This window comes from Zingiber officinale, chromosome 1B (assembly GCF_018446385.1).
Source record: "Zingiber officinale cultivar Zhangliang chromosome 1B, Zo_v1.1, whole genome shotgun sequence".
Lineage (NCBI taxonomy): Eukaryota > Viridiplantae > Streptophyta > Magnoliopsida > Zingiberales > Zingiberaceae > Zingiber > Zingiber officinale.
In genome coordinates this window covers 155147852-155153557 of record NC_055986.1, presented here as the reverse complement: position 1 = coordinate 155153557, position 5706 = coordinate 155147852, and positions in this window count along the sequence as shown.

Genomic DNA, 5706 nt, shown 5'->3' with positions numbered 1-5706 from the left:
TCTTGCCAAATCATAATTAGGACTTTCCTCTTGCCAACGTACGGTCCTTCTTGACCCACTTGGATTTTCCTTTGTCTAACCACAGTTAGGACTTCCCTTTGCAAATATGGCGTCCTCTTTGACCCACTTGGAGTTTCCCTTGTTTAACCCTCAATTAGGACTTTGCCTTACCTAACATCCCGTTAGGATTTTCCTTTGCCTAACTCTCGAGTTAGGACTTTGCAGTCAAGTATCCAGTTCTCCACCACCTACTTGACCTCTTTCAGATATTTCCAAATATATTGTCCAAACATTGAAACTCAAGCTCGAATCCACTCGAGCTTATTCAAACGGGTCAACCTTGACCTAGAGACGATTGCATAAACAATCTTCCAACAATTTTATCTTTTTTGATGTTTGACAATATATTTAAGTTAGACTAACATATTAGCCTAGCTTCATCCCATGTCTAAGCATGATTGAGGGTTTTTAACTTAAACCCTACATTTTTCTCCTCCTTTGACATATATCAAAAACTCTCCCTGAGAGTCAATTTGTTCAAAGAGAATCCAATATATGAAAGTCCTATATCTTTCATTATGTTATATGCTCACCCTTAAGCATATATCATATGCCCATCCTTGAGCATTTATCCATTACAATGAAGATTTCTAATCTTCAATTGTGTCCAATGCTCATCCTCGAGCATTCATAACAATGAAGGTTCCCAAACTTCCATTGTCTCCTTATCCAAAAATAAATAAATAAATCATGTCTTTAAGGAGGGTCTCCCCCTCAAAACATGCACCAAACTTTTATCATAGCACCAATAATGATTGGAGTTCCTAAACCTTTAGAAAACCCAAAATTAAAATTTTAAGGTTAAAAATTCAACATTGAATCCAAATCTCCACCTAAATTTTAAATTAGTCTCTTTTAACCACTCCTTTCTTATTTTCATCAAGAAAAAAATACCCTTAAATACTTATCAATGCATTTCTTAGGGTTAGGGATGGTTAACACGACTAAACGTGACTTAATAAACTGAAATCAGATTATTTTAGCTAAAATTAGACGTGCTAATTGATTGGTTTTAGCTACCAATTGATTCTAGCATGTCTCAATCAATTGAAGTTGGATTTCAATCGATTAATGACACCTCAATCGATCAACTGATCGATTCTATGAGCCTCTTTGCTTGTGGAAATACATCTTAATCAATTGACTAATTGATTCCGGTGTTCAATCGATCACTTGATCGATTCCATGAGCCTTTGTGCTCATGGAAAGCCCTTTAATCGATCACCTGATCAATTCACTCAAGTATCAATCAATCACTTGATCGATTGGAGTTTATGATTTTTTTTAATTTAATTTTAGAAACTCATTAATAATTCTACGATTATCGAAAAATCATAAAATTTTATGTAGACATTATTTATGTCATATACTATCAAGAAAAAATAATTTTCTATGAAAACAACTCTCATTTTCAAATATTGATACAAAATTGAAAACTATTAAAAACTTCAATGTTTCACTCTAATTTGTATCCAACTAATCAATGGTGATTCCTATCAAAAGATAGACTTCACCAAGTTTTCTAAAATAATTTTTAAAATAAAATTTTCAACCACAATCTTTGGGCTAAATGCACATGACTTATACATTTTCTTTCCCCATGATTGGACTTCACATAATCTATTATTTTGATGAACCTAAAACTCAAATAGATGTACTAAATCAACATCTTAAGTTTTATTAATCTTCCAAACATCTCACTTCTATCTAATGTGTCTTAAAAACACATACAAGTCAAACTTATGGTCGTGTGAGATGTAAAATGAGTTTTTCTAATACTAACGGATCATGCATATCTAACTAGGTATTTAAACTTTGTTCATTCGACCTAGGACGTCAAGTGATGTCATTGTCTTTAATTTCAATAAATTTAAACAATGCACGAAAATGATTATGACATACATCAAATGCATATTTCCAAAAAGAAATCTATCATAAATAATAATGTATGTATGATATGGCATATGACACTTTTCATAACAAATATGATTACGAAATATGATGTCATGGTATATGATAGGGCACACAAAATATTAATTTTAGCCTAAATAAAATGAGTAGATTCTCTATCTAAATATCACTTAAGTAATCATTAAATTAAAAATAAGTCTAAGTTGTCCTTATCTCCCTAAGAAAATGCTAAAAATCTCAACTTAATATTTCTTTGACTTTTAACCAAATTGTGGCAATTTAATCATCAATTTCTCAAAAATATTGGCACACTTATACTCTGTTGGTCTTATGAGGGCCGAAAAAAGGGAGTGAATTGTCCTGTAAAGTAAATTTAAAACTTTCTTTTGCTTTCCGAATTTAGAAAAGAGACACTCACATTAGTTAGATAAAAATAACAACATAAGGAAGTAAGACAAACAGAATTTTACTTGGTTACAAAAGCTCTACTAATGTTCTCCTTTCAAGTAGGCAGAGTAGCCTCTTACAAGTTGAAAGCACGAACACTTAAGACAGGAGTTAGAAAGTAATACAGAGTGTATTGTTCTAAACTGACTGAACAAGAGTTCTATTTATAATGCTCTCGTGATTTTTATCTATTACTGACGTGGCACGGTCCGGGCACCCCTAGGCTGACAAATTTTATCTTCACGCAATGGCTTCATTCAATGATGAAGTTTTTCATGTCTGGACGCTCGGACCATTGTTGACATGGGCCCGAAGATTGATCATTGTGAAGAGGCGTCTGCTGGGCACCTTGGTGGTCCGGGCGCTCAGACCAGTCAGCCTAATACTGACTCGTCCAACGCCTTCTCTAGTCGCTTGCTTTGTCTCCGATAGCTTGGGTGATCCTCCGGCCTTCCAAAGTTGAGCTCAACTGAATCTAACTCAGGCATTCTCCTTAAGCAGTCTTCCGCTCCAACTTCTCGTCCCTCGAATATCACGCACATCCTTCTCTTCTGTCGGTGTACTCTCTTTCGCAGTATCTCGTCCCTCGGATGCACCAAACCCGTTGGCTCCCTTCCTGTGACATCCTTCTCGCTAGTTGCGTCTTCTACTCAACTTCTTGTATTTCTAAACTCCTGCATACTTAGACACAACGCATCAAACACAATATCACCTAACTTAATCCAATTGATCATATCAAAACTTACCCGAGGTACTTACAATCTCTCCATTTTTAATGTATACCCTAAATTAAGTTAGGGTAATAAAAAAAAGTACCATAAGTAAATTTTGATTTAGCAATTTACTACAAAGAGTTTGCAATAAGTAAAGCATTTGCAAAAACAATAATGGATAAAAAAAAATTATTCCTCCTTAGACTTAATCTTATTTCTTCCTCTTTGATCACATTAAAAATAGGGGTAATTTAAAAAATATGAGAAAAATTCTAAGGGTTACTTAGCCAACCAGTGACTAAGATTTAAAAAAAATTCTATACATTATTTTCTAAAAATTTGAATTTTTATGATTTAAGAATCAATTTTTGACATAATAATTTTAAAATTATTTTTAATCATTGAAAAATTTTAAAAAAATTTATAACGGTTAAACATACTTATCCAAAATAGTGATAAATTTTTTACAAATAAGCAATATTAATATAAACATTAATTAATTATTATATATTGAGAGAGATATTTTCTTAAAAAAATATTAAAAATAGATTTTAAGTTCAAAAAATCTTGTAAAATTTTCTAACTATGTAAAATAGAAAGTATTTATGTAGAAAACATAAATTTTCAAAAATTGAATGTTTGAAAATTTTTAATATTGAAAATTAATATTTTGACAAAAAATTCATAGAAAATTAAATAACGGTAAAAAAAAATTTTGATAAAATTTCCTTTGGCAGAGAACATAATGTATCACATAAAAATAAATTTTTCAAAAATTAAATCTGAAAAATAATTTTAATTTCAATAAAATTATTTTTATTGAAAAATTCATAAAAAATCATATAGCTATAAAAAAATTTTAAAACTTTTCTACAAGTAAGTAATAAAATCCTTTTTCATGGAATAATTAAGATCTAATTAATTTTCGAAAAGAAAGGATTTGAAAAAAAAAATATTTGAAAAGTTTAGACAATTTTAAGCATGCAACAAAAATATTTAAGCAAATAAAAATTAGAACATGCATCCTACATATTGGATTGATCAAATATTTTTTAGGAATTAATTATCTTTCTACTTTTATAATTTGACCCTTATGGTATCTAAAATACTAGTTAAGTCTTTGATGATTTTTTAATATTTTTACTAAAGCATGTAAAAATTTGAGCGTGACTTATCTATTTTCTAGTAATTATAATTTATCTTTTAATTTTATAATTTCAGCTATTAATTTCTCAAATTATGCTTTTAGGCATGCATTATCTATTTTGCTTTCTAAGGCAATATTTACCTTTTTCAAGGAGACAACCTTGGTTCGTAATTTGCATAGGGATTTACTTAACATTTTAATATACTCAAATAATTGATCAGGAGGAAGCTAACATGCCTTACTTACCATGTCAGTTTCATTGTCCGACGCTCCCCCTTCGTCGCTGCTTTTTTCTGAAGACTCTCTCCCTTCATCGATGTTCATTTCGGATGAGCTTTCTTTGCCTTTAGATAGGTGTTCAACTATAAGTGTTGTTCCAGCAATTTCCTTGATCTCAAATTCTTCTGATGACGACTTGATGTCCATCAAGGAGTTGAATTCGACTTCTTTTTGTTCTTTATAGAGCTTCAAGAACTTTTCCCAAAGTTCTTTGCACTCTTTTGTTGTTGATTCTGTCGAGTTCCTGAACCAAAAGGACACTCAGAAGGTGGAACTCGGCCTTACCATTAGCCATAAAATTGTTGCGTTGCTTTTCAGTCCATCGATGCTCCTCAAGTTCTTTCCTTCTTCGCTTTTGGGCATATCAAAACCGTACTTAATCATTAGTAAAATATTAAAATTGGTTTTAAAGTATACCTCCATTCTACGTTTCCAAATGGAGAACTCCCCCTCGAATACTGGTGGGTAGATGCTAGCTCTAGCCATTTCTTGTGCATTGGTCAATGATTATCCTTCTGAAGCGTCCTTACTTTGATACCAATTATTGGTCTTGTGATGGCCGCAAGAGGGGGTGAATTGCTCTACAAAGTAAATTTAAAACTTTCTTTTGCTTTCTTAATTTAGCAAAGACACGCACATTAGTTAGATAAAAATAACAATATAAGAAAGTAAGAGACAAATAGAATTTTACTTAGTTACAACCTAGGTGGTTGTTAATCCAAGACAATGATAAGCTCCACTAATGTTCTCCTTTCAAGTAGGCGGAGTAGCCTCTTATAATCATTGAAAGCATGAACACTTAAGATAAGAGTTAGAAAGTAATACAGAGTGTGTTGTTCTAAATTGACTAAATCTGGGCTCTATTTATAGTGTTCTGGTGAATTTTATACATTACGGACGTGGCAAGGTCCGAGCACCTCCGGATGCCCCCAAGGTGGCAAATTTTATCTCCACGTAATGGCTTCATGCAACGATGAAGTTTTTCATGTCCGAGGGCTTGGACCCTCTCCGGTAGCCCAGACCGTTGCTGATGTGGACCCAAAAATTAATCACTGTGATGAGGCTCCTGCTGGGCACCTTGGTGGTCCAAGCACATGGACCATCTTGTCCGGCGCTTGGACCAGTCAACCCAATGCTGACTTATTCGAT